Raw genomic sequence first — 22198 nt, forward strand, 5'->3', positions numbered from 1 at the left:
GACGGGGGCCCCGGGCTTCCTCCAGGCACGGTCACTCCATCTCTACCTCGATTTCTCATAGGGTTTTTGAACCATTCTTTGTCTGGCCCCTCACCCGAGACCACTTTGCCTTGGGAGACCCTACCAGGAGCACAAAGCTCCAGACAACACAGCCCTCAGTTTCATAGGGACACACAAACCTCTCCACCACGATAAGGTGATGGTTCCCGGAGAGGCTCAGAAAATGGTATTCAACATAATAAATAATATGTGATTTGTAGATAAAGGCCTAAGATATGGTGTGGTCCTTTAATGGCAGTAGTAGTTTATGATTATTTCATGTATTGCTTTACAATAACAAGGCAGCATGCAGTGTGTTTTGGGCCTGAATTTTAAGTGAAAAACGAAAACACAGAACGGACTGGGTAACACCTACGTTTTACTAAATGTGTTGCATGAGAACGAGGTCTGTTCTGTATCCTGTGGGGATTGAGGTTTTAACTGTAAGACTGGGATCACACAGAAAATTTGCCATCTTTTCCTTTGAACCCTCTGGTCGCATAGAGAGCAAGTTTGTGGTCCAGTGATCAAGGTAGTGACAACGTCGCCCACACAAGTCTCACTTGCTAGTTTCATCCTGTTACCATGTGATGTAAATGGAAGTGAAAACACCCACTCTGTCTTCAGTGAAATGACAATCATATGACAGCAGTATTGCAATGACACAGCTTTATTATCACCTGGTAGTCTTGCAGGTTATTTCAGAAAGTAGGATTAGAAAGTTGCTGATTGGTTGGTGAGGCGATTTGAGACTGTGTGTAGGTGTGTCTGCGTACATATGAAGTTGCTGTATCTTATGACCAGGGAATGCTCTCATACCTGTTTTCTACCACATGAATGGAAATTAAAGTTTTTTACAATCACTTTGGCACTAATTTCAGAACCTTGACGTAATTTTTCAAAACTCTAGACACTAAACTTACAACCAATGATCAAAATACACATTTTTATATATATATATACATATATATATATATATATATATATATATATATATATACATATACATATACTTATATATACTCGTACCACATTGTTCGCCATGCCCAAAGGTTTTTTCCAAGATGTTTGGCTAATTGCAATGTAGATGAGAACCTGCGGCCAAATCCACAAGACAGAGTTGATGAATATGTAGAAGTACAGTAATCACTTCTTTGTTTTGCTTTTTACAATACAAGCAAGTTGAGGAACACTGCATTCGATGTTTTACAGTACTGTCTTTTCTTTTCTATTTTGTAGCTAATTATTTTGCTTTGATTCAAATAAACCTATGTTGTGATCGTACTGTATTGTTTTTCATCAATACATTTCAGGTTTGTCTGTAGTATTTGCTCTACTACTGCAGTACTTTTACAGGGAAGTCTTTATATATAGTACCATGATGAAACATGTATCACCTATTTTGTACTACAATATTTAATGATTGTACGAACGATGACCCAATGAAACTATGGGTAGCTTGTGTGTGGGTGATCTAAAGTAACGTTTCAATGGTATTTCACAATAAATTAGTTTTTTGAACCAATGATTGTGCATGTGCAAGATTTATTTAAAGATATGAATGCACAATGCAATGTTTTGAACATTGGACAGCCTGTGTTACAAGTGATGATTGTTTTGAGTTTTGTGTCCAGAGTTTTGAAAAATGACGTCAAGGTTCTGAAATTAATAGCAAAGTGATTGTAAAAAACTATAATGTTTGTTGACTGCATGTCTGCACATTGTTAGAAGAACATAACCTGTAAGTGATGATTGTTTTTGTTTTTTTTATTATTTAAAACCTCTACACACATTGCATCAGATCCATCACCGTGTACTGTTGGAAGACTGTGTTGGTGTTTGTGGCAAGGAAGTATGCACTTTCACTGCTTGCTCTTGTGTGTGTGTGTGTGTGTGTGTGTGTGTGTGTGTGTGTGTGTGCATGTCTGTATTTTGTGTATGTGCTAATCCTGGAAAGAGAAGTGAAATGGACACTTCCGCTCTTTTCTAAAAATATACCTTCCATTGCAGCTTGCATCACTTCCTCTTTATGACACACGATGCATGCACTCAAACACACATATAGATGCATTTAACATAACGACGCTTAACAATTTCCTTATCTGGCATTGCGTGGTAACCATGTGCGTTTGATTGTGCCTGTGTATGTGTGTGTGTATGTGAGTGGAAAGTGGTTTGGTGTAATGGCACAATGTGTGGGCTGGGAAACAGCTGGTGGCTCCAATTAACACGCATGGATGCCAAGAGTCCTGTGTTACAAAGGGTTACTCTATACAGGATGTACAGTACATCTGTGATAGTACATATGTATATATATATATATATATATGTGTGTGTGTGTGTGTGTGTGTGTGTGTGAGTGTGTGTGTGAGTGTGTGTGTGACTCTCTTACTGAGGGAGTGAGAGTTGGAAAGTGGTGTCTCACCACGTGACGTAGGTTTCTGGTGTTTTCCAAACCAAAGAAGTGGAACCAGCAGTGACGAGCATGTGATGTCATCGGCAGGCTTTCTTTAACTCTAACTGCGGCCCCACGTCTCACACTACTCTTTTGTCGCTTTCTTTTTGTCTCTGTCTATATTTCCATCTTTCTTTGTGTCTGTCTCTGTGCAGTATCTGTCTCTCTGTGCACATGTCTATCTGTTTCTTTCTCTGTCTTTATCTCTTGCTTTGCCTCTGGTTGCACTGTAGGGGAGTAGGCGTTTGTTCGCTGGCAGTTTTTTTATTTTTATGAATGGGATGTGTTGTTTACTCTCTGACAGAGCTATTTCTGTCAGCGCTGATGATGAACACATACAGTGTGACCACACTAACTTCCTCCTCTATCGCCCTGCTGCTTCCTCTCATTGGCTAAGGCTCTCCTCTCAATGGCAAAGGCTGTGCGTCTTTGAGGTAGTTGTGAATGTGTGTGTTTTTTGTGGGAGTACTAGTACTAGTGTGTGTGTGTGTGTGTGTGTGTGTGTGTGTGTGTGTGTGTGTGTGTGTGCACATATATGGATGTATGCCAGAGCATTGAGGGGTCTCAGCGGGCCTCTTTTTTAGAGATAATTGATAAACACATCCTGTTTCCAATGGTGAGAGAAACAGTTAAAACATTTTTTTCCAAATGATGTCACACAGCCCACACCAAAAAGAACAAATTCATATTTTAATATGCAGTATGACAGCAGCAGCCTCACAGCTATCAAGTAATTTGCAACTTACATCAAGCTTACATCACTCAACCATGAAACAAAGACTGAATTGACCACTAATATTGCATATTTGTTGTTTTCAATGGCAATTGAAAACAATATATATATATATATATATATATACATATATATATATATATATATATATATATATATATATATATATATATATATATATATATATATATATATATATATATTGGTTTAAATTGATTTTCATCCAGATTTTATGTTCCCAATTGAAGATTTGTTGTTTCTGGGACCTATAGCGGTAAGACAATGATCACTTCATTTTACAGTATACAAGGTTGTCTTGGACCAAGATTGCCAAGTATTTTAATCAACAGGTGAGGTTTGCCCTCTGAATGTTATCATAATATGCAATTGTAATAAAGAGAGGGAATAACAAAAACAACTGAATGAAGAATAACATGTATTATTTTCCCCATATGCCTTAATATGAATAATATTACATTCATTACATTCTCAGACATATTCACATTGTGTTAAGTTACACTTCCTGTTATCTATGATCCATGTTAAATCCTCCAGATTACAAACTGGCAGGATGCTTTTATTGTAAAAAATCGACTATTCCACACATAAATTCTAAGATAGAATAAAAAAACGCTCTGGGTTGTGTACATTTCTTTAAACCAATCACAATCGTTTTGGGCGGCTACAAATTCTGGATGCAGCGACAGTGCCTCTGCAAAATAGTCTTGGGAAAGAACTTGTTTTGGTGGAACATTTGCACCCCACAAAAGGAAACATACAATATTAAATTAAGTGTATTGTTCACAAAATGCAGTAATGTGAGCTATTTAAATTAGTTGGATAAATGGTTAAACATAATTTGCTCTTACCAGTGTATCGCAGCGTGTAACGTTACTTCGTCCATAGCAATCAAAAAAGTAGGTATGCACTAACACGCTGGAAGGCATTTACGCTCACATACTCTAAATTTCTCCACCACGCTTTGGATAATGTTCAAGGCAGGTGCAGTCCTGTACCTAAATATCCATGTACTATAAATATGCAAATTAATGGTGTTTTTGCATTATTATGTGTGGGTGTGTGTTGATTGATGTGTGAATGAGTGGGGCTTGTAGTGTTGGGGTTTAAAATGAGTCAGAGGGCATGGGTGTCATGGTTACGTTCACTTGAGCCTTTGTTATGTGACTATGATGAAATGCAACATATAGAAAGTCGAAGCCTCATGTTTGAATTCCCTATAGTGTTATGTTGCTTCTTGGACGATTCAGATGAAGAGCTGAATGTTTAATTAGCATGCCATAAAAGATCTGTGGTAGCAAGCCACATATAGCGCTTAAAACACGCTCACACACAAGCACACACTTGTACGCTCACACAATAAAGCTGTCAATAATGTAACTGGTATTCTTTATTGTACACTATTCTGTGACTTATCAATCACAATGTGTTCTGTTGTGGACAAACACTTTTCCATGTGTGTGTGTGTGTGTGTGTGTGTGTGTGTGTACGTACGTACGTGTGTACGTGTGTGTGTGTGTGCGCGCGCGTGCATGAGTGCATGCGTGTGTCCTAAAGAGATTAGTGCATTACTATGTCACTGTATATCATATTTAATCTGTATGTTTAAGTGAGTTATATGTAATTTTATAGGGTTAGATCACCAAAATGACAAAAAACAGTTTTTTACCATGATTCACCTTAATATTTTCACTGTACCGCCAACGGCAACTACATCATGTGCCCTATCTTGCACCCAGCGCATTGACTTTGTACACCGACATACAGCAGACTTTTCCCTCCACAGACTCACGTTGGTAAATTAGGGAATGAACTTGCGCTCCCGGGGGTGGTTCAGCAAAAAGAGGAGACGTGTTCCGGCGCAAACGTTCCCTAGTGCTATTTTGCAGTTTCAGAAAACAATTCCGAAAAATCAATAGCAAACCTTGGTCTCCTCGGCTGTGAACCGTCCTGGCGTGGGCCCATGGTTGTATTATAGTAGCAATCCGCCATGGAACAAGCGCGCCTGCTTTTAAAGGGAATGTGAGATAACTAGGGCTGTCAGCATTAACGCGTTAATCGCAATGCGATTAAGGGCCGAGCATAATACGTTAATTTTGTTTAATCGTATTAATCGCATGCTGCCATTTATTAATTTATTTTCACTTCACTCGACTTTGCGTCGTGCCTAACAGGCTACTATTTTGCCGTACTTCCTCGTAACACATCCTGCTGCTGCAGGAATAGCAACGCGGATTTCGGTGCCTCATTCTGGTGCCACTGATATGCCTGCACTATTCTCTGATGCTCTGAAATATTACAGACGTTACAGGCAACAGAAACATTGCTGCACGTGATGCTAGTTAACACTATACTCGACAGCAGCTAACGTTAGCCTAGTAGTAGTAGCTGAATTAAACACGGTTACAATGCTGACAGCTAACGCTAAACGGTGTAAAGTTTGTCTGTATTTCACTGTAGAGGATTCCACCGGGATGTAACAATCTGCAGCTGCTGTTGTCGGAAAAACACAGACGGTGCGTTCAATGAAACTGGTAATTTACAGCGTCGTGGTGCATTCAAAGTTGTTGTTAAATACCCTTTTCCCATCTGGTGGTTGTTTTTGTCATTCAACAGCTATTTACTAGTGAAATAAGTTATTGTTATAGTGATTACATTATTATTAAACATTTAATTTTGACAATATGGCCTTAGCAATAAACAATTCTTTAATGTCGCCAACTGTTGGAGAGTACCCTTCTTTTTTTAACTTTCTTAAAAAGTTCAGGCACCGTTAAGGCACCGGTACCGTTTTAAAAGGACCGCTTTAGCACCGGTATCCAAACCCAACAATACCCAACCCTAATATTGACTCTAGATTCAAATGTGTGACTAGATTAAATATATAATAAACAAATACAAATCTTAAAATCAAGTTCATAAAGTCATTTTCTTTGCATTCATTTGATTCCCAATCAAGATACCCTGGTAAGAATTGATTTCCATTGTTAATATGTACTTAAAAACTGTTCTGAAATGCAAAATAATAGAATTTTAATCATGTGATAAAACATGCGATTAATCGCGATTAACTATAGAAATTCAATGATTAATCGCGATTAAGAAAATGTAATCGTTTGACAGCCCTAGAGATAACGCTCTGATTGGTATATTGCACGTTACGCCCAAACCACACCATGAGTAATGTAGCTACTTCAGACCAACCCATTTTAGATTTGCATCTGGCGCAATAAAAAGTGTTAGATTAATTAGCTGCGCAGTACTTGGTAGCCTTGTCCGCCTAAATGAATTATATATAAACATAAAAAACTAGTAGGCTATTTGCAGTATATTAAATCGTTTTTTAACCTAATTATTTTGCACTGAAATGACACACTGACTGTCAGCTCTGACAGCTTTGCATCACGTGCACCTGCGCAATATCATAGCCTATGATTTCCGAAAATAGTACTATGTCAACTAGTGATATCAGCACAAGAACTGTTGAGGAATATGCAACATAATACTATACAATAATATACAATAAGACAATTGTTTTTGTCTTTTGTTATAATAACTGACAGACACTATCATTTCAGCTGCTCTGTGCATGTCCTTGCACAGAGCGAGGCTGAACATAGGAGCTCAGCTTCGTGGCTAACCCTGGGGGATGCTACCGTAGTTGCGGGTGGGTGCGCCTGCAGTTATAAAACGATTATTAGACTAAAACATTAGAATATGCCTATATATAGCCTAATCAAAACAGACGGGGCAACCTAAGGCAGACAAGTTAGCTTACCGTTTTTAGGTGATATGCCATGTTTGTAGTTGAGCTGTGATATGCAAACTGTTGCTTGCAAACTTTGCATTCGACTTTTTTTCCATTATCTATTTTTGTAAAATGCTGCCACACTGCCGATGTCTTTGACATGGTAGAGGAGGACTGACTATAAATTCAACGCTCACGATTAAATAAATATTCAGCAAACCACCAGACCAAGACCTTCTAGTACTTTCTTCATTCTGTTTCCAGTGGGTTGGGCTGATCCAAAAAGTGAAAACAAGGGGGGTGTTCTGAAGACAGACTGTTACCTGTGAAACAGGGGTGCTCTGAAATTAGTGCTTTCCACCTGATGAAATTAACATGGCAAAAAATAATAATAAAAATAAAAATAAATTTAAAAAAAAGAAAAAAAAGAAAGAAATTAACACGGCAAAAAATCGACCAATCAGAATTTTGGTCGAGCCAGAACGTATCGACCAATAAATCGACTAGTCGACTGGGAGATTACAGCCCTAATGTTTTTGTTAAAGAAGGAAAAGAAAATCGCAATACTCAATACAATTGAATTGCGGTACTTCTAGAATCGCAATAAATGAAAATCGCAATACAAATCGAATCGAATCGGCACCCATGTATCGTCAAAGAATAAAAGCATATCGTCCCAGTCCTATTAAATAGACTTAACAAACTTCACTTAACAAACACTCAAAGGCTGCAGTTGTAATGTACAGTAAAAACCAAACAACACTGAATATAGAGGGAAATGTTTGTAGCGAGACTCAATCAGCTAAAAGTTACATTGTAGTGTTATCCTTCATAATTTTCAAGGCTGTTTATTGGTTAAGAATACTGAAATACAAGTCATTGTGTTTGATGATTAACTCAAAACTGTATGAAAATATCCTGCAATGACATTCTATGATTTTATTTTAGAACAAGTTCTCTTGCTCTGTCTCCCACTCACTACACTGTCCAATATTTCTTTTGCCAAAATTCAGTATTGACATCTTCTCCTGCCTGCTGTGTGTGTTTGTGTGTGTTTGAACTGCTTTGAGGACATCCAGTTTGAGTGTTTCTCCTCCACTGCTCTTTCCGGTTGAGGAACAGTAGTTTTTCTGTCGATGGGGCTTATGGATTGACACATTCAGTATCCCTGCCCCCACTCACTCGCCCACACATGCAAACACAGGAACAAACTAGGTTTTGGACTTTTTGAGTCAGAGCATTTTTGCATACATAAGTAACACTAAAAAAGCTGGACAATAGTGTCACAGGGGTGGAGTGTGACTTTTAATAAGAGTTCTATATATTTTTCTACTGGGGAATTTTGCTGACACAAACAACATGCAGACAGAGAGTTTGCTTTTTAAAACAAACTTAATTTATTGTAACTAAAAGACATAATTAAGACACAGATTAAAAGTCCAATAAAAGAGATAGAATCTCCCTTAAAAGATAAAATACTGTCTCTGTTATTGTCCACTCCGGTTCAAAGCCAGCTCCCTTGCGGCCTCGGCTGTAGGCTGCAACAGGTCTCCACCCCTTGTGCCTTGAGTCTCCAACTGGCGGGTATAAAAGGTGACAATTCAGACAAGTTACTTCAATCCTAAATTACATCAGGAGTTTATAGGCGGTAAGGTGGAATCCTAAATCTATATTACACATAGGGATGAGCCAAACTAAATCTTGAAATGAAATCCACTTCAAACACAACAAACCATGCAATCATGCAAATAAAAATAACAAAAAGGCAAAACACAAACACAAATAAAAGGCTCTCCCATGTATAAAGTTCCTTTTGGTTTCTCCGATGATTTTGGTGGTAACAGGTAGAAGTGAGGATCGCCTCCTCAAATGTAGAAACTCAATGCTATTAATAAAAAGAGAGACTTCACTGAAAGCCCACCCCTTCGCTTTCCCACAAAGCGTCTCCCCCTCTCTTGCAGCAGACCCCGGGATGCAGCGTGCCGCGTGTGCCTGGCTCTTTTTTTTTTTCCTCCGTCACTCTCACAGCTCTCGCAGGATGTCAGCCGGACCCTCGACTTATCCGCCCGCTCATAATCAGGGGCCTCAAACCCCCGTGAAAACCCAAAGATCCAACCCACCACTGTGCCATCACCAGACTCAGCCATCACATACATCCTCACACACGCACTCACCCTGTGACAATAGTCCTGTCATATTAAGCACACAAGTGTTGTGTTGTTGGTTCGTACATTGTAGAGAACGTAAGGACAGACACACAGAGAGCTCTTTCAAACACAAACTGCAATGCCTCAGTCACTTCAAGGCATGTGTTTCTTGTGTATACTTGTGCATGGATGTTGAACTTCTAGGAATCAAGATAAATAATTTGAGGCCTAGCATATGCTATAACCTTAAGCCCTCATGAACAATTGTTTGGTTGTGGACTAGAAGAACATGCTGTTCCTTCAAGAACATACTGATACCACACGCAGTCATAAGAAAAGTCTGTGGGTTTGTCCTTTGTGGAGTCACTGCATCAATGATCCAGTGGCAGGTAGACTTGTACTGAGAAGCTTCTACAACCTCCAGGCTTTGTTTTAGTGATACACATTGAATAAAAGTAGGGGTTAAGAATGACAGATGGGCTAAATTAATGAAATACACCCATTCCCTAAAACCTTAAAGCAACTCGTGGAAAAAGAACAACACTTCTTCTTTTTACAAATGCAAATCCAGTGTATTGAATAAAACAAACCCTTGATTATTTCAAAACACTCAGGGGGTTTGCTGCTACAGAATTACTTGGTCTGGTATGACCAGTAGTTGGCTTATGTGAGCAAACTTTAGGTAGACATTACTGTAATACCAACATTATTGAGTCAGTTTAGTGACTCAATGACTCTATGACTCTACTTTTGCAACAGTTACACTACATCTTGGCATTAACCATGATCCCATAATTGTCACTTGTGTTCAGCAAAAGTTACATAAGTTAGCTTTCTTTCTTTGCACTAAACCATAAAGCCTTCTTTTCTTATTGTTAACACAGTTATATTGTACATATTTGCTTTTTTATGTTACTGTTTCTTTTACATTTATTGTTTATTTTCTTTTAATATGTTTATGTATGCACCAACCACCAAGGCAAATTCCGTTACTTACTTGGCAATAAATCCTTTTCTGATCCTGATTTAACCTGTTTAGGGTTTCAGAGAGTTCAGCATTACTGAGGGAGAAGCAGGGTACACCCTGGACATATTAGCAATAAATCACAGGGTTTGCACATTTCCACCTACAGGCAATTTAACCTGCTACCTGCACAAAAACGCAGCACAACACCAATGCCAAAGAAAATACATGATTGTGAACATTTTTATTAAAAATATATACACATTTAGTCAGTATATTTGTTATTTGTGATACCAAGTAGAACTTAACTGACTGGGTTTTGTAATCATGGTAATGGGCCTACTTTGTTGAGTTTTGAGGATTCTTGGGATGTCCCACACAGGAGGCTCCATTCCTTCACACATTAATAGCTTGCTCAGTTGGATCCTGTCAGGCAAATTAATATTTTCCTCTCTGTGTCTATACTCTTCTTGCTCAGTGACAGCATGCTTGTTTTGCTGATGGAATCTCCTGATTGGTGTTGCCGTTGCAGCGAGGAAAAAGCCAGTCATGGGGTCACAACACTGAGCGGACAGCTGCCTTAGAGAGTGACGTTACATGCATGTCATACTCCAGCAGCTTTACTATACACACCGGAGACACGGTAAGCTAGGGAAGCCCGCATGCACTCACGCACGCACGCACGCACACACACACACACACACACACACACACACACACACACACACACACACACACACACACACAGCAACACTCACTAATCCAATTAGGACATTAGTTAGTGGCAGCTTGGCCAGAGCCTCATCGGACAAATGCTGATCGAATTATAAGTGGATGGATAGGCCGGGGCAATCCCAGTGTTTCCCAGCTCTAAGGTGCTTAAGTGGCACTATGCCACTGCATCAGGAGGACACCTCATACGCACAAAGGATCCCCTTACTATTTTCATGGACATACACGCTGCCTGCCCGGTGAGTCAACAAAGACGAGGAAGAAGCCAAGAAGCGACTTCCACTATGTCAGCAGAGTTGCAGAGAGTGAACCGGAAACCCAGAGCTTAGCCAGGAGACTTTCCCCTACGCATAGCTCTGTCTACACAAAACTCCTTATCACACGCCAGGAATAGTCATGGACATATACACTCATGGAAATTATTAACAGGAACGAAGAACAATCAATGGATGGAAGACCTTGGGATGCTGCTTTCACCCACCAAACATGCACTCATTTTCCATGTGCTAGAAAACTATTGATACCATTCATAGTGAGTGCATGTGTATGTGGATATGTGTATTGTCTAAGAGCCTCTTCATCAAATAACACACCAGAATGAGGGCACACTCCAAACAAGGCCACGAGTCCATACAGAGGCTCTTTACTAACACTCACTGTGAGGCTCTGCAGAGCTGTTATATTCTCATTTATTATCTTCTACACACACACACACACACACACACACACACACACACACACACACACACACACGCTGCATATCGTATAAACGGCTGTCTGAGGAAGTGTGATTGAGTTCAATGGCCTATCCTCTTTTAATATGACGAACTGTGCTGTGGATGTTTAAGTCCCACACTCACATGAATATGCCACACAAACAGACAAACAAACAAATGCATGAAAAATATGTCACTGTCCAATTTTGGTGAAGAAAAGCTCATAAAAAGGAGAGTTAGTTGTGTCTGCCATGTGACATGTCAGGTCCTCCCTTATGCTAATGTAACATTCATCTGTGTCAAAGAACGATAATGACTCTCAGCGCAGAGAGCCTTGCTGAAGCACTCAGAGTAAAGCCCAGCTGTCCACTCAGTCAGCTTCTCTGTCTGTACGCTCCACTGTTTCTGTCTCTCTGTCTCTATCTTTGTTTCTATTTATCTGTCCGTTTCCACACTTCCATGTCTCTGTCTGTCTGTGTTTGTGTGTCTGCCTCTCTGTCTCTACGCTCTGCTCCTCTTGCCTATTTGTCTCTGTCTGTTTCCCTTTGTCTATCTTGTCTTTCTTTGTCTCCATTGCTGTCTTCCCTCTACAAACCATCAGGTTGTTGTAGGGACTTACAAAGAAACGAAAACAGTTTAACAAATTTACACGAAAAACAACATTTTCGTTTTACTCAATGTCAAACCTTATTATTTTTACTTCCTGGAATTCTATATATTTAATATGTTTCCTTATGGTGTGCCAGTAAGTAAAAATGTCAATGTTTTTTTATTTTCTCTGGGAGATATGTATGGTACCCCCCACAGACAGATTTCCAACCCATATGGGGCGGGTTTCAGACGATGACTGACAATGACAATGACTTGCGGAGCCAATACGTGATGATGTCTTTTTTCGCTTATTTTTTTATTATTAAACAATTGTGGACATTAGATCAAATAAAAAAAAATCTGTGTGACAATTTGGTTTCAAAAATATTATTTGCAGGACAAACACTCATTGTTTAATCGTTTTTTTTGGTCAGTTTCTTAGAGGGTCTCTGGTGCACAATCAGCCGCTCATTTGTGTTCTCTCCATTTTTTTTCAATTTCTATAATTGGAAGATTTTCAGAGCTGGGCTTATAACAAGGGGACATTGTTTACTGTAAACCTGTTATGTGCAGCGTCTTCTTGCAGCAGGCTGCACAACAATCTTTAGGTGTGTAGACATAAAATCTGAGTGAAAATCAATTTAAACCAGCACTGCTTTTAAGAAATCTGGGCACCTTTTGGTCTTTTTGGAGTGTTATACATAACATAGTTTGTCTTTGGTGAAAAAATGTGTGTATGTGTGTATGTTATGAAGTGTCTCAGCCAGTCCCGGACAGCTCTCTGTGTATCCCAGGCGAGCAGCATATGCTAGCAGTTGTCCAGTGTGACTGAACGTCCTGTCTGACATGGAAAGTGAAGGGAGAGGAGAAACTGAGGTTTCAGCTTGAGGGGATGTGGGGGGATAGCACATAGCCCTGGGGAGGTTTAACAATGTACTGTGTGTGTGTGTGTGTGTGTGTGTGTGTGTGTGTGTGTGTGTGTGTGTGTGTGTGTGTGTGTGTGTGTGTGCCTGCCTGAGGTAAACTAGGGGATGTTGATGCTGATGTGTTCTGATGGACTCTTACACAGACACAGACCCTGCCTGTGACTCACAGACGAGACACACGTATCCCCTGTGGGACAGCTGGAGGAACACACACACACACACACACACACACACACACACACACACACACACACACACACACACACACACACACACACACACACACACAGACACACACACAGACACACACTCATATGCTTGCCAAGTTAGATATCTGCAGGAGCCACTCATGGATCTTGATTCAAGCGGGTAGGGGAGTGTGGGACCGTCGGGATGTTTGACTGCAATTCTTCAGAGACTGAAGCTTTGCACTTGAAACATCTCATTGTGATGCTGCTGATTTTTTTTCTGCAGTATACTTCTCCGTAAAACTGAATTGGGATTTCTTGGTTTTTCTGGCTCACCTCTGGCTCACCCTTACAATGGCATAAATGTGTGCAGGCACAATGTTCTGTTCTGTTACAGCCTATACTGCCTATAGTGTCAAACCATGAATAGTCCTTATTGAGCGGCTGTGGGAGTGTGAGGGAGTTTTCTGGGTGCATGGCTGACTTCTCTCGGGGCACTGACCGCAAAAGTTTAGGACAGTGAGCAAAGGGTGCGGGGCTTGATAAAGATGGATGATGAGGCGAGATGAGGAGAGCGAGGCACCACTCAAGTCGTAGCTCTGAGCCAAAGACTTTGCCTCATTCTCTCCCTGACTCACTCAACATAATCAGAGATTTAAACATGAGTAAAAACACTTACATTAGCCATCGCACGAGTACATAAAAATGTGTGTGTACATTTGTAAAAATGTAGACGAAGATACAAACACAGAAAGACACAGAAAGAGCCAACGGGTTATTATGAGCTGTGTGTGATGCCAACCGTATGCTCGTTATAATAGTGCTGGGAGCCTCTAAGTGACGATATCACACACACACACACACACACACACACACACACACACACACACACACACACACAATGGATGATCAGTAAGTCATTTTGAGATCGAAGCATTCAGCACAATTTATTAGAAGAAACAGAATAAGCAGTCCTGTCAGTCAGCTGTTAGACGCTGCATTTGCTTCTCTGTGGTCTTCAATGAAAAAAGTAATGATGTCTGCGTTTGAGAGGATGGTAAGAGGAAAGATGCAGCATCAGTGTAAACCTACTCAGTACAATAGAGAGATACTTGGAGGTTGCACACAGATAAAGGTATGTATGCTCTGTCAGATGCAGAAAAGGAATTAACACATTTTTCTGACCTTTCTGAATTTATAGCACAGCAATTTAGAAGTATCCTTTCACCCTGTTCAAACGCCTTTGGTAAGCTGCCTGCTATTCATACTTGAATGCATCTATTGTCCCTCATGGGCTACTGTAGGTGAGTTGTGGGAACTGGTGACGGAGGGATTCTTTCCAGTGCATTCTGCGTGTGAAAGATGAAAGGGGAAAAACATGCAGTCTAAAGAAGAATATGTTGGCACTACAAAGAAAGAAGTAGGAGAAAATGGCAAAAAAACTGCACCATAAAAAAAGAAGAAAACAACCTCAAGAGCACTATTCTTTTCCAGTAGTGGGTGGATGCATGTGTGGTACATTATGATTTAAAACAAATCAGAATTGGACAAATGGACTGCTCGTTCGCCATCATGCAGTAAGAATGTATTATGTCTTTGTTCTGACTCTGGCATTGTACAGACATGTGGTTAAGTGTGTGTGTGTGTGTGTGTGTGTGTGTGTGTGTGTGTGTGTGTGTGTGTGTGTGTGTGTGTGTGTGTGTGTGTGTGTGTGTGTGTGTGTGTTTGTGTGGTGTAAGACATGCGTGTCATGTTCTTCCCTCAAAACCGCTCAACGTCCTGCAAGGTGTGCCTCTGTGCCGTTTCTGACATCATGTTAATATCAGTTCCTGAACCTGATCCATGTCCATTGTCTCAGCTGTTGATGAAAAATGATGATAGATAGAAGGACAGAACCACACTGATAAACAGATTTAAACCACATTTAAAATGATAAATGTGGTTTATTTTCAAAGTTTATTCTATGAGTAATAATAAAATTGTACACTCCAAGATAAAGGTGTGCTCCACTGATTTCATGCAGATCAGTTTACTGCATATCATTGTTAGTACTGCTAACTGTGAAAATAGCTGCATAATGTCTTCTGTGTCTCTGGAGGAGCTTTGTAAAGTCTGGAAAAATGCTAGACCCCTACTGCAGACTAAAAGTCATTATATGTCTGCCTCTGCTGCACCACCTTTGATATTTATTTTGTTTGTCTTCTGCAAGTCCTCGAACCTAATGGATGTGTGATACAAAATTGCTGCAGAACACCCTTAAATTGCTTAGATCCTCACTTATTTGGAAAAGAAACTAGGGTGAACAATAACATCATCTCCCAAAGTGTCTGCTGTACATTCATTACAGTATATAGACCAACTTACTGGTTCAACTATGACCGACCATACTTATTGCATGCGCACAAACAAGTTTTTCTGTTCAATGTGGAATTACTTTCACCTCCAAATAAAGTGGTTTGGATAAACTGGCTAAACTGTTGTTGGCTTGTTCATAGCCTGTCTGATTGCTGTAGTGTGTTTTCAAATCTCAGCAATTCCTTTGGTGTGTAAAATGTTATCACAATTAATAAAAACGACCACAGTTTAGAAAATGAGACTAAAATAAAAAGTTTTAATAAACTGGAGTCATCCTTTAAGGCATGGTTTTGTAGTTTGGCCTTACATTCATGTGTAAACACTTGTCTGTCTCTGATGCCAACACACTGTATATGGGTTTTGAACTGATGGTAAGAGGGACAAAGAAAATGTGTCACTACTCTGACAAAGTCAGCCTCTGTCCCTCTCTTCACCTTCCCTCTGCATTCCGTTCATCTGTGAACGCCTTTCTTTTTTCCTCTGCATGACTTCATGAGTGCAATGGCAGAATCATAGATTATGTTTTATTGCATTTTAGGACTGCTATTAGGCAATTGTCTGCAACCCGTCTATAGTGAGGAATAAACCTGACCACTTAGGTATCTGAGGAATCCACAGCATCATTCTGGTCTGATAACACTGGAACAGCCTGATTCCTATCACCTGCGATGGTGTAACTGTCTCTGTCTGTGTTTGTGTGTGTGTGTGTGTGTGTGTGTGTGTGTGTGTGTGTTTGTTTGTGTGTGTGTGTGTGTGTGTGTGTGTGTGTGTGTGTGTGTGTGGGGGGAAGATGTGTTGTGTCCTCATACCATAATAGGCTTCTCTAAAGAACTGTCCCATAATTCTAGTCTTGTGAGTAGATACAGCCGGCTCTCCTCAAAAGGAAGAGAGAGAGGGGGAGATAGTTGCTGTAACTCTCACTTTCACTCTCTCTGTTTCAAACACTCACACACACACACACACACACACACACACACACACACACACACACACACACACACACACACACACGCTGGACTCTAATACACACTCTATGTCAGACAGCAAGGTTTCCGGAAGGAATTCAAGGCATCCCGAGAACTATCTTCCTGATTCCTAAAGGCTTAGTATTATGCTAGACAGGATTGTCTATATCCTCAGCCAAGAAACACAGTCAAAAAAGCCCAGATATCCACTTGGATGAGCTGAATTTATGTCGTGACTGAGCAGCAGGGCATGCTGCTGTAATCCTGGCCACGCCAAACCACGAGTGATGAATTCCAACGGTAATGCTGAGCTGGCAAACACACATGGGAATACCACAGAGGCAACAGAATATGTGCAATATGGTTAGGAAAGATAAAAGGGAAGGAAGACGGAGGAAGAGAAAAAGATAAAAGATGACCTGTTGTTGAAAGATGGTGTCTCGCTTAACTCAAATATGTGCTGTGGAGATGAGAGGTAGGCTTTCACCATAGCTCCTCTTACCCTCACGCTGCTCTCATGCCTGTTTGTGTCAGACTCACAGGCTCTCAGGGTAATTTTTCCACTGTGAGGGTAAAGTGTGGCTTTACACCAGATTGTGAAACCTGGATGCAGGGATATGCTCCCATTCATCCATGAGAGGATTAGTGGGGTCAGCCCCTGATGTTTTGCAGTCGGTGTTTCAAGTCATACCAAAGGTGTTTTTTGGGGTTAAGGACCACACTCAGACAGAAAACTATTTATTTATGGACCTGTGTTTGTCATGTTTCAACAGGGAAGGGTCTTCCCTCAAACTGTTACCACAAAGTTGAAAGGACACATATCACTTAAGACAGTGGAGGGAAACATTTTAACTAATAGATATCACCATGAAACCTCCCCAGTTGATTACTTACAAGTCTTTTTGGATTATAAGTTTTCTGAAGTTTTTATGCAAAAATATGCAAAAAAGCATTATCTCAATGTTAACTTTTGGTGAATATAGGAGAAAATCTAGAGGCGCAAATAGCGCAAATAGACAAAGTGTAGTATAATGAACACCTAAATGTATATTTTCTTTTTTTTCTTTTCACTAGTCTGAATGAAAACATGTTGTGGAAGCAAAATAGCCCAAAATCTCAAAATTTACCAGGGCATGAAAAAAATGTATTTAATTTTCTTAACTGGAACTAAGGTGATTAGCCCAAACAATGTGTCAGCAAACATTGAACAGTCCCATAGAAAATATGTAAACAGGCGTGTCATACTTTTATACATATTAGTATTTAGCATATGTATATAAAATTTTGTATACTTTTGGCCATATTATTTGGATTTGTGTCCTCATGTATAGACAAGAGAAAACTAGATTGTATAGAAAAATTTACAAATGCAGATACTTCCCTGCAGGGTACAGTGATCCCAGAATGGTTCGGTGAGTATGAAAATTATTTGTATTATTGCCTTTGAGGTCACCAACCAAATTGAACACCTATGGGAGATTTTGTACCAAAGAGTGAAAACATCACTGCATTAAAAAACACAAGAGGACGTGTCGGTGAGAGACCTGTTGTTTTAGGTACCAGTGAGACAATAAATATGTCAATTTTTAGTAGTAGATCCATGACTTTAAAGGCTTATTTGCTGCCACAACACAACAGTGTTTCATAATGATATGAGAAACAATTTTATTATTATAAGTTATGGTCACAATTATGTTATTCTCCGTCTTAACAATCTCAAGGTAAACAAAGTTGTTCATCCCTCCAGTAGAGTTTTAGAGACTTGTGTGGAGTTTATTCCAAGAAGCACCGAAGCTGCTCTGTCAATCTGTGGTGGCCAACAACTTACTAAGATGCTGTATTTTGGTTTTTCCTTCAATTGATCACCCATCTGTATGTGTGTGCTGGGCATTTGTTTGTGTACTCATTCTGTTGTGGCAGCTGAGTTTCAGCATTTTGAGTGTGAACCATTTGAATATAATCAGAAATATTTCACACTCATCCCCAATTCCCACTTGTTTGTTCACTCAAATTTGAGATCTTGCACTCCACAGTGAACGACGGGCAAGTGAGTGCTTTCGAGTGTGCGTGAGTGTGCGTGAGTGTGCAGCCGGTGGAGTGCTGTGTCCATGAAAGACTCTTCTCCCCCCCAACTCAGCAGGAAGAGAAGAGTGGGCTGCCGTGGAATTGAGAACCCTCATCCCCTTCACTACAGTGGGAGTGAGCCACCGGGTCCGCGCTAAGTGCTGCTGGGCACTATTACTGTGAAAAGGACCCCTCTCTAGGGTGTCCTTTCAAGTGTCTGCTAAACAGCATACTACTGAAAGCCACGGCCAACTAGTGTGTGTGTGTGTGTGTGTGTGTGTGTGTGTGTGTGTGTATTTGTTTGTGTATCTTCATGTGTGGGCCAGTGTACTCGCTTGTATAATGTGTTGCCGGGGCGGTTTGTGCAGCTGAAACCAGATCAGGTATGTGTGACAGCCACCGCGTGAGTATGCATTTATAGAGCAGCGCGTGTGTGTGTGTGCCATGTTACAGTATTAACAGACAGCAGTGTATTTGTACAGGACACAAATAACCGCATGGCTGATATTAGTGGATCAGTTTCCATCACACTCTGTGGCGTAGAAGCGCCTGACTCAGCAGGTGTCCCCTCCTTGAAAAGTGTCGGAGTGTCCTGAGGAGGGTTTGCCTTGTGATGTGTACCGACCGTTGACATGCCAGGGGGTCACACTCACACATAACATGAAACCAGGGGAGTAATATTTTTAAGTCAAAGGTCAACTGAGAGCTCTGGAGGGAGCCTTAAAATGCTTATAAAGCAATTTATTGATATTTCATCAATAAAGAGATGGAATTAAAAAGCGATATAAACAACTAACAACAACATTAAATTAAAAATGTAGGCACATTAACAATATAATTTTAAAATTAATATTTGCCATCTTATTCTTTATGATAAAAGGAAAAACATATAAGACATTACATTATATTAAAAATAAATACAAAGGGATATTTAAAGAGGGACTTTTTTTAACCAATTGGCTCTCCGTTTACTTCTCCCTTTGCCTCCTCTATTATTATTGATCTGGAACTCTGTGGCCTTGTGGCAAAGATTTGCTAATCATCTGCGAGAGCTCTCACTGGGTATCATCTGTGCTTGGTGGCAACATGCACCCTTGAAGCCTTCTGGAAGGCAGTGATTCATTTGTGACTGAGGTGTTTTTGGAGTAGAAGCTAATGGAAAAGGGAAGGGATTTCAGAGATAGTAGACAAAGCTAATTAAGTGTGTCTTGAGTTGAGTGTCTCTCAATTGGTAAAACATGGCAGAGTGAAGGGTTTGAACCCCTGTGTGGGTGTCCATGATGGAAATGTAAGTACTCGTGGTGCTCTCAGAATAATCTGGATACAAATTTGCCAGAAGGTGTACCAGCTATTTAACGCTCAAATCGTAACTTTCAAGTTTTCAAGGATCTAAAGCGTCTTTTTTTTTTTCAAGTGTATCTACTGAGTCATAGAGTTTTATCTCATCCCATTCAGGACTATGTTTCAATTGAAACTTTAACATTTTATAATGCCAAATCTTTAAAATTGTTTTATAAAATCTTCAGCAGACAGTGATGACATGTCAGTGGTTGAAGTTATGGTGAAACTGGATATTGATTCTTACCCTGAACTCCTTCCAGGCGCTGATCCGAGATGTTGCTGCAGTACTGTAATGGGAGTGTTGGGGGAGGGCCAGTAAGTAACACTGTAGGAACAGAAAGTCTCCCCAAGTTATGAAGAGTTTAATCTGGGTCCTGTAATTTGTGGGGGGTTCGTGTTTCTGTGCACAGTCGTAGAATGACAGGTGGTGTGATCATGTTCGAGGCACACACACATGTGTGTATGTGTGTGCTCATATACAAATGGGTGTTACACAAGCCCATAATTACACTGTAAGGACGAGGCTGAGTGGAATAATATATACACGAATACAGTATGCGAGTACATGTACGTGCACACACACATACACACACACTTTACTTAAACAGCATCATGTTTTGGCAGTGGGCTCCTTTTCCACCGCAGGTCAGGCTTAGTTCATGCACAAAGAGTGTGTGTGTGTGTGTGTGTGTGTGTGTGGTAACCCTGCTCCAGTTTTATTTTTAAAGTGAGCGCAGACAAAGGCCTCCAGTCAGACTGCTCTGAGAACAGGACCTTGGGAACATGACCAGCGTCTGTTGCGTCACTTAGTGTGTGTGTGTGTGTGTGAGAGAGAGAGAGAGAGAGAGAGAGAGAGAGAGAGAGACACACACAGTGTATCCGACTTTTGTCTTCTAAAGAAGTCACTTGTTCAAGCTGAAAAGGAACGAAGAGGAAAAAGCTCTTGAAAATCCTTGCCAGATGTGCAAGTACACACACTCACACTCTAAAACTGTGCCCTTAAAAGCCGGCTTAGCGGACATTTGAATGTCAAGGGACGTCACTGGGTGATGTCATAGGAAGGATTTTATATGCGATAGGAGAAATTCACCTACACACACACACACACACACACACACACACACACACACACACACACACACACACACACACACACACACACACACACACACACACACACACACACACACACACACACACACACACACACACACACACACACACACACATTCAACAGACCACACCACACCCAGCAAAGCACTTTCTCAACAGGTTTATGATGAGGAAAAGAGAGGAAGGGCAAGAAAATGGAAGGGAGGAGAGATGAGGATAATGAAAGAAGATGAGAGGAGGCAACAGGGGAAGGAGAGGATACAAGGAGAGGAAATGAGAACATAGGAGAGAAAGAAGAGAGGGGAGGAGAGGAAAAAAGAGAGGACGCAAGTGGTGAGCAGGAATAAGAGGAGAAGAAATGAGAGGAAACGAGAGGTGACGAGGAGATGAGAGAAGTAATGAGAAAGGAGGAGAAGGGGGGATAGAAAAGATGAGCACAGGAGAATCCATGACACAAGAAGAGAAGAGGAGAGGATCACCTTCCTCTCAATATTTCTCCTCTGTTCTCTTGTACTTTGGAAGCCTAAAGATACCAGAGGACTCAGGGAATCCTGACCTCGGTTACATCACACACACACACACACACACACACACACACACACGCACACACACGCACACACACACACACACATACACACACACACACACACACACACACACACACACACACACACACACACGCACACACACAGTATCATAACTACACTGCTGCCAGCCCCCATCTTTTATTTCTTTCTTTCTCCCTTTCTTCCTGTGTTTTTAAGTCTTTTTCTTTCCAGCGCTCATGACGCACTCTGGTATTATGAAACTGTTAAATAGAGTCCGGTTGAGGCTGGGGCTGAGACCAAGAGGGGGTGGAGGTGGGTTGGGGTGTGTAAAGTGACACCACACCAGGGCACTATATTTATAACGTGCCTCTTTACGCAGCCTATTAATAGCTGCCAAATCTTTTCTCAGCATCTGCTGCACCCTGTTGCACCGTCACAAACACAGGCATCAGATGGCACCGGTGGATTTACACTGCACTGTGCTGCCAAAGGGAATACGCCTTATCCTCTAGCATGTTCCTGCACAAACCCAACCTCCCCCCCCAACCCGCACCT

At 40.7% G+C, this 22198-nt stretch overlaps 1 long non-coding RNA gene across 1 annotated transcript in view; it reads left to right on the plus strand.

Moving 5' to 3' along the window:
- LOC144519689 (uncharacterized) overlaps positions 1–22198 on the plus strand; it is an 83855-nt gene that overhangs the window by 43649 nt on the left and 18008 nt on the right. The window contains exon 3 of the long non-coding RNA XR_013502128.1: positions 10583–10747. This is a non-coding gene — a long non-coding RNA (uncharacterized LOC144519689). The remainder of the gene's footprint in view (positions 1–10582; positions 10748–22198) is intronic.

Source organism: Sander vitreus, chromosome 6 (assembly GCF_031162955.1).
Source record: "Sander vitreus isolate 19-12246 chromosome 6, sanVit1, whole genome shotgun sequence".
In the NCBI taxonomy this organism is placed as follows: Eukaryota; Metazoa; Chordata; class Actinopteri; order Perciformes; family Percidae; genus Sander; species Sander vitreus.